The sequence below is a fragment of the Malus domestica genome, chromosome 12 (genome assembly GCF_042453785.1).
Source record: "Malus domestica chromosome 12, GDT2T_hap1".
Taxonomy (NCBI): Eukaryota; Viridiplantae; Streptophyta; class Magnoliopsida; order Rosales; family Rosaceae; genus Malus; species Malus domestica.
In genome coordinates, this window is record NC_091672.1 from 16,307,432 (window position 1) to 16,316,388 (window position 8,957).

Sequence of the window (8,957 nt, forward strand, 5' to 3'; positions counted from 1 at the left end):
CATCACCACCTCTCTCTCATGGTCTCACCTTATTGTGCAAAAATTCCGTCACCATGCTTCAGGCTAAGACTATATAACTAGTCAATGATGACCTTCTATGAAAACACCGATGCCGTACATTCTCTTTGATATTAGAACCGTTGAGCAAAGCGGGACGCACAACGACATTATTATGGCAATGTGGCTGTTGGTTTTGGTGGTGTTGAGGGTGGTGCCGTGGTGGTGGTTGTGTGGACTTGAAGTTGTTGAGCGCTAAACAACATCCTCAGTTATAGGGCCCCACTCCCACGAAAGAAAGGGAGCACTTCGTGTGTGAGTGGCCTCCGTGGTTAAAGAGATTTTTCAATGTGACCGGCATATGGAGTAGTGCATCATGTGTCATTATGCAAATGGTGAGATATGTGTGCTAAAAAGTTAATAACTTAAAAAATAAAACTTCCCACCACTCTTATTAAAACACAATGGTGTACCACTTTTATTCTCGTCACAACTAAAAACTTCTCCGGTGGTTGAGCAGAAAATTTTAATTACGAAGGATACACAAGTGACACATTACGTGTTTTAATAGGAGTTGTGAGAAATTTTAATTTTTAAGTTATTAACTTTTTAGCATACATATATCATAATTTGTATAATGACATGTGATGAAACCACCCGTATATCGGTCACACTGAAAAATTTCTCGTTAGTTGAGAGATCCACCTAGAAAAGCTTCAGTTCTAAAATATAAGACTCACTGCCATTTCCAATTGTTGGATCTAGAGATTATGTACCTGTCAAGACCCTGAGTGCACCAATGTAGGACTCGCCGCCATCTCCAATTGCTTTGGCAAATGCAGATCCTCGCGACCCAGCTGCAGACCCACTGCATCCGCCTAGCCGTTCCTGCTCCCATAATTGAAATTCAAACTGAAATTATCGTGATTGCCATGCCGGAACTCATTGGAAGTGGAACAATTGTTAGAATTCAAATTGAGATTCTTGTCGAAGCCATTGTTGATCTTCGAAACCATGCTGAGCTTCTAATCTTGGTGATGTTTCAGCTGGGCAAGGTTGTGGAGGGGATTATTGTTGGGACCTTGAAACCCGACTAGATTCCTCAAATCCTCCAAGTTTCCCGGGAATTTGTTTCTGGCGAACTGGAGAAGGGATTCGGTGGAGACGAAGGGGGAAGGATTTTACTTTTCATTAATTTTAATTTAATTAATCTTTAATATTTTTAATATCTAATTGATTTCTCAATCCAGTTGGTGAGGAAGTGGATTTCAAGTTTGTCATGTCATTATTTACAAAGAAATTGACTGAGATTAGACATTGCAATTAATTCGTAAGATCAGGTATAACATTGCATTATGTAAAATATGAGGTATGAGATTGTAGTGCAACTCATTAGCTGTAGGGGAGAGAGTAAAAAACTTTGTTAGGTCGTTAACTCTAAAATTGAATGTTTGTATTTTTGCTTATACTAATACTAAACTAGAATTTATTCCAGTAATGATAATAAGAATATGTGTGTTGTAGACTCTAAAATTAATAGTCTGTCTCTTTTTATTTGAATTTTGAATAGGTCAAGTAAAATTTATCCTAATAATGATAAATAAGCAACTCTCATAATAAAAATAAATAAATAAAACTTAAATGATTTTTAACTTATATAGAATAATAACATAATAGTACATACTAGCAATGGTGCCCGCGTGATGTTGCGGGTGTTAAAACTGTATAAAACATGTGAAAAGTTCGAAATATATACGATATGCAATACTATTTAGATATATGTTGAAATCTGTTTACAATCATATGGATTGGCGGTTCCATTGTACTAATATTCACATCTTTTACAAATTTGAAGTCCTAAGTGTCCTAAACTAAAAGAAAAGATAAAAGTGGTTATATTGCCATTGTTCTAATATTCACATCTTTTACAAATTTGAAGTCCTAAGAGTCTTTAACTGAAAGAAAAGATAAAAGTTTCTTTCTCACCGAAATCTATCAATTTGAATAAAATCTACGAAAGAAGTATATAGATTGTAGCATACCTTGTAATTTCTGCAAGTTGGACACCTGCTATATCAATAGTGACATAATTTCTTCCTAAGCCATCGGAAAAATCAAAATTGAACAGAACTTTCTCCCCACTCCTCTGACCATATAAAAGAAGTAATGTTTCTCTTTTGGAACCTCTAATCACATGACACAAAACCACACAAAACATAAATTAAAAAAAAAAAACTGAACACATTAACTCTTGACAAAAACTTATTACCCAAGGATGGAAAGTCATTGAAAACACAAATCGCCAATGAAGAAATGAGGAAACAAATCAGCAACCTAACTTATATAGCATTAGGATGAACCATGCTAATTTGTTCATAACTGATCTGTCTCCCTACATTTTTCAAACCTGCAACCACATAGAATATTATAACATAATGATCAAACAAAACAGACTTAACTTAAGCACACATTAACTGTCGAGCATGGAAAGGCTTTGGTTTCTTGCAAAATAATGAAAAATAAAATAAGAAATATAAACAGAGGTTAATGATCCAGCTCAGCAGATCAGTTTAGAGGTTGTTAGTGTTTGTTAGTATGTTCAGTATGTACCAAGAGAGCTAAGCAAGGTGATTAATTGTTGTATAAATTGCTAGCTCTCTCTGTTGAATAGTTAATTCATTCATACAATTATAGAGCAACTATTATATCACTCTCTCTAAAATTCCTTTTCTCTTTTGTTTACTTTGCATTTCTCAAATATTTCAACATAGTTTGGGAAGTTCAAGTATACCGGTTGATATTCCACAGTCGAGAAGGGAGGCCTAGTTTGGGAAGTATAGATTCTCACCTTCTCTGGGTCTAGTACTCTGCATCGATTATCATGAGAGAGAGGGAGAAAGCGGGTATTCGTTGAGAGCATTTGAGTACTGTATATTGGTACAAAACCAATTACATACTTGTAATTAAAAAAACATCTTACAATCGTGCAATCTAGAACTTGAACAAATACAAAATAAAATGAAAATAATTACAGAACATATGAATACCATAGTTTCTTAAATGGCATAGTCTGCCTGCATATAAACATTTCCATGTAAATTCATACCTCACTAAAAAGAGAACAGAGAATAAACCATACTTCATACAATATCATGAATTAACTTAGGAAAAATTCTTTAACCCATATTTTAAAATTAAAGTCACAAAAATTTGAACAACGAAAAGAGAACCCAAGAGCTAAACCCTAACAAAAAATGTCAGAGAACTCATCAGGAAACCCAAGCTTTCTAGGTTTAAAATTTCTTCAATAAAACCCAAGATTTCCTTTAATGGAATTCCAAAAAGCATTCTCTATCAGCATCAGGCATAACCCCACTTACATGTGTCCCTTGTGAAAACTTCCCATTTGAAGTTGTTTCCAATTGATTGTCCACCATAAAATGTTTTAAATCATTGTAGGCATGCTACAAACAAAATGGGATTGAACTTGGACTTTCCAAAAAATTCACCAAATCAAACCACAAAAAATTAATCGCAACAAACAAAGTGCACAATTTGTTGAAAGCAATAGATCCAACATTCATACAAAGGAAATTCGATCATGAATTGAATAAAAGAGTGAGAGAGAGAGAGAGGAACCTCAAGCACTTGGAACCCTATACATAAAAGAGGCAAAAAACGATGACCACTGCTTCCCAAAATTAAAAAAGAACCAAATACCCACACTAAAAATCCAAACACAGAAACAAAACCCCAAAAATTAATTATTATTATTATTAAATAGATCTGCAAACAAAATAAGACCCAAAAAAATTTAAACTTTTGTTCAAGAAAACATTTAAGAGGAAAAACATAAATTATATACCTTAATCAGAAAGGGCTTGCAAGCTTCTATACAAAACCCTAAAATTCGAATAGCAACGTTTCCTGAAATAAAAAATGAAATCAGATCAAACAACCACATCACCAAAAAAAAAAAAAAAAAAAAAGCAAAATACTCAATGCAAAAGGCCAAGGCTTGTGTGGTTATTTTTCTGTGTTCAAACCTTCATCAGAACACATAACACATGCCAATAAAATATTTCGCCAAATCTGAAAGCCATAACACAAACTAATTTAAAATTCTTGCAACTCAAAATTTGAATAAAAAAAATCATCAAATTAAAACTCCCAAACCCAATTCAATCCTTGATCAGAATACATAACAAAGGCTAATAAAATATCTCACCAAAATAAACAATCAATTCTTAACATCTAAAATTGAAGAGAATAAAACCCATAGTTTTGGGAAAAAAACCCTCCCACATGCAAGTTTTGAATAGCTGAACGAGAACTTCCTAGTGAGTCATTCATCTTGGAATTGCTCTCACTGATTCTCGCTTAACTTCGGAGTTCCTACGGAACCCGAAGCCAATGAGCTTCCAAAAAGCATCGTGCTAGGTAGAGATGAGAATATATATATAATACTTACATTATCTACTCCCCTGGGCGATGTGGGATGTTACAATCCACCCCCCTTAGGGGCCCGATGTCCTTGTCGGCACACTTCCGGCCAGGGATTGGCTCTGATACCAAATTGTCACATTCCGGCCCCGGCCACCACCACATTCCAGGCTCAATTCCGCCATAGCACGATATTGTCCGTTTTGGGTCCCGACCACGCCTTCACGGTTTTGTTTCTAGGAACTCACACGAGAACTTCCCAGTAGGTCACCCATCTTAGGATTACTCTCGCTGATTCTCGCTTAACTTTGGAGTTCCTACGGAATCCAAAGCCAATGAGCTCCCAAAAAGGCCTCGTGCTAGGTAGAGATGAGAATATACATATAATGTTTACTTATCCACTCCCCTAGGTGATGTGGGATGTTATACGAACAAATGAAAAGCAACATAAGAAAAAAGAGTGAAAACCAAGGGAAGATGCCAGAAGGCGCAACGATGGTCGACAGGTGGAGCGGAAGGGTATAACCGTCCTTTCACTGTAGATAATTTGAAACAAAGCACTGCTAGTAAAAAAATTTGAGGGCATTTTTGCCACTCCACTGTCCATGAATAGTAACTGGGAATTTGAGTTTTAGTATATATAAATTTAATATATACTAGCATTTGCCTACACACTTTGTGTGTATGAACACATTTTTTTAGAAAATGAAAATGAGAGAGGGAGAGAGAGAGAACATGGTAGGGTGGGAGGTTTTTGTTTTTGGTTTTTTATTTTTTTATTTCATTATTTTTTTAATATTGGAGGTATTTTAACATCACATGTAGGTGAGGCTTCAATAAAAAATAGTAAAATTTGAACCTGTAAAATTACATTATTGCCCATCATTTTTCTTGTGTGATAGAAGACTAAGTATTCTTTTCACCCTCTTTTGATTGACAAAGAGGGTTTCATTAATTAATACAGATTAATATACAATATATAATAATATATATTTAATATATTAATATATACATATATACACAATGACTATTGTATTTCATAGTAAGTTTTTTTAGTAGTTTAACTTTGTGAACAAAAGATATTATCTACATTAGGGAAGGGGGTGAGCTTAGTCTCACAATGGGCTAACAATAATGTGGTTCAAATTTGCATTTGGTGAGAATCGAACCTAAGACCTCTCACTTACAAGCGAAGAGGAAATAATTTTTTCCTTAACAGGTCGAAATAGGTTACCTGCGTGTAAACCCTTTAAAACCATCTCCAACTCTTGGGTTAAAACTTAAAATTTTTAGCCCAAAAAATTAAGGTTTTAACCCAGAAATAACTTTTTAGCTCCAACTGTTAGACTATCTCCATTCCTTGGGTTAAGACCTAAAATTTTTAGCTAAAAAATTTAGGTTTTAACCTAGAAACAACTTTTCTGCTCCAACTCTTCTAGCCTAAAATTTTAGCCCCAGATTATTAAAGAATGGATTTAGGCTATCTTTTTTTAAATTAACTTTAAAAAAAATTATGTAGAATATTTTAAATTAATTTTATGAACATTTTAACCTCAAATTATTTAAATTCCGATAAATATTGAAAAATCATTAAATTGACACATGAAACTCATGAAACACTATGGAAGAATATGAAACACATAATAGAGATGTATAAACAAAAAACACACAAAACACATATGAAGCATATACAAAACACATGATAGAGATGTATAACACATGAAACACATGAAATACATACCAATTATATACAAAACACATGAAACACAAACCTACACACATAAAATGCAAACTTTCAATAATCCTCTATATAAACATAGGTTGAATACCTAACCATCACGCAACATATTTACCAATCACCCAACTTTCATAGTGTTTTTGTTTCCTCAAAATCATCATTATCTTATCAATGGGTGATAGAAGAAGGCGTAGCTTGGCAATGCAGGTGACACAATACCATGCAAGCCTTGCAACTGGGGATGCAGAAATGAACAATGAAGAAGCTGAATTTGTAAACTCGATTATGCAATATGAGCATCATGCCAAATCTAGCTATCGTGGTTTTGTCACGGGGTGTTCATTTATGCAGCATGATAGAGAAAAGTGCCATGACCGAATGATGAAAGACTATTCATTGAACGTCTGAGATATCCTCCTCATGATTTTAGGAGGTGGTATTGGATGAGGAAAGAGCTTTTTGAAAGCATCTTGAACGTAGTTGTCCATCATGACCACTACCTTGCAAAGAAGATAGATGTTATAGGCAAGCAAAGTTTATCACCTCATTATAAGCTCATATCGGCATTTCGGATATTGTCGACTTGTAGCGAGTACTGCTATTGAGAACCTCAAGTTCTTTTGTAAGGTAATTGAAGCCATATATGGAGCCACATACCTCTGAAAGCCAAATCGTGAAGACTTGAAGAGGCTTCTACGTAGGGTAGACAAAAGAGGCTTACTTGGCATGATAGAAAGTCTCGAATATATGCATTGGCAGTGGAAGAAATGTCCTATTGCTTGGGCTGGCCAATTCAAGGGCCGTCACAACAAGCTAACCATCATGCTTGAGGCTGTGGCATCTTACGACACTTGGATTTGGCATGCATTCTTTGGCACTCCTGGATCAAACAACGATATCAACGTTCTTTGGCCTTCTTCTATGTTCGATGATGTTGTCAATGGATGGGCACCAACATCGAGGAATAAGGAAAACGTCACGAAGCCATGTTCAGGATAGTCCCACAGTCCAAGGAAGAAAGTTTGAGGACTTATATAAAGCGCTTTCAGGCAGAGGTGGCAGAAGTTGAGAAACCAGATAATAGGTTGGCCACCATGGTGTTCAATAGGGGTGGTATTGGTACAATTACCGTACCAAAATCCATGTACCAATTACCATACCAAACTTTTGGTATGGCAAAATCTATTACTATTACCGTGCCAAACTTTCGGTATACTGAATTTTGACATGCCAAATAGTTCGGTTGACATGGTATGGTAATGGTAATTACCAATTTGTTTTGGGCCATTCTTTTTGGCTAAAATTTGATTTTTTTTCCAACCTAATTCAATGCCCAAACGTGTTTTGGCCACTCTCTTTGGCTTTCTAAATTTTTTTTTATTTAATTATGAGAATTTTATAGAGATTCATTTAAGAAACAAGAAGTAAATAGATGGAAGAATTGCTCAAAGAACCCAACATCCCTAAACAAAAATTGTACAAAGATTCCTAAATTCCATCTCTACATTCTTTAAAATTGTACAAAAATTAACTTGATAGACGAAATCAGGGAGAAAAACATCACAATTTGATGAAGGAGAAGATGAGATGGACTACGAAAAGGGAGAGAGAGTCGCCGAAACAGGAGCAACAGAGATGAAGCTGATGGCTAGATGAGTGAAAAGATGAAGAGTCACAGTGCAAGAAGGCTTCGGTTTTTTTTTATTTATTTATTGGGAAAGTAGAGGTTAGAGGGTGAGATGATTGGATAAATGACTAGGAAAACAATATAAAGTGCATATATAATGATAATAATACATAATTATATAAATAAATGATATAATATTAATAGTAGTGCTAAGGTATGGTATACCACTGGTAATGGTTTTGAATACCATTACCGTACTGAAAATGTATGGTACTGTACAAATACCGTACCATTACCAATTGTACAAATTTTTTGGCACAACTTTGGTATGGTACGGTTGGTATGGTAATTTGGCAAAAAATTCTACCCCTAGCGTTCAAGCAAGGATTGCATGTCCATTCCCCACTCTCCGAAAAGCTGAACAAGAGAAAATATGACTACATTACTCTGGTGGAGTGCTTTGATATTGTGGACGATTTGATGGACTAAGATGGCAAGAGTAGAAGTACAACAACCAAGCCGGATTATCCCAGGAAAATCGACAGAAGAAGGGCCGACAAAGATACACCTTCCCTTTCTTTGTGACAAGATGCCAGAGGAGGACCCCCAGACAAACGAGCATCGCCAAAACCAAAATAGTATACTACTCTGAACATAACCATTAACAACATCCTCCACAACATAAAAGACAAACCGTTTCTCCAATGCCCAAACTCGCTCCCGGAGCACCTGGGCAAGAAAAACCCGAATGAATACTTCTTCTTCCACAAAAGTACTAGTCAAGCTACTAGAAGATGTAGAATGTTATGGGATCACATTAAAGAATTGATAGATCAAGGACACTGTTGTGAGTTTATCAGGGATAAAGCAAGGAAGCAAAACTCGGGCGAACCCAGAAACATAAACTAATCCGATAAGTACATTGATGTTGAGGATTGACGACCAACGAATGAACTAACCCTTAACATAAAATGAATCCACAAAGTACAAGAGAGGCCAAGGAACAAGCAGTTGATAGAAGTAGTCACAAGGAACCTGGTCCCGATTACTCTAAGGTGGGACCCCCTAGTGCCTCCAAATCAAGTAAAAACGAAAGTAACGTGAACTACAAGTGATTTGATTCCCTTCCCAAGGTCTCAAGATATTTAGGCA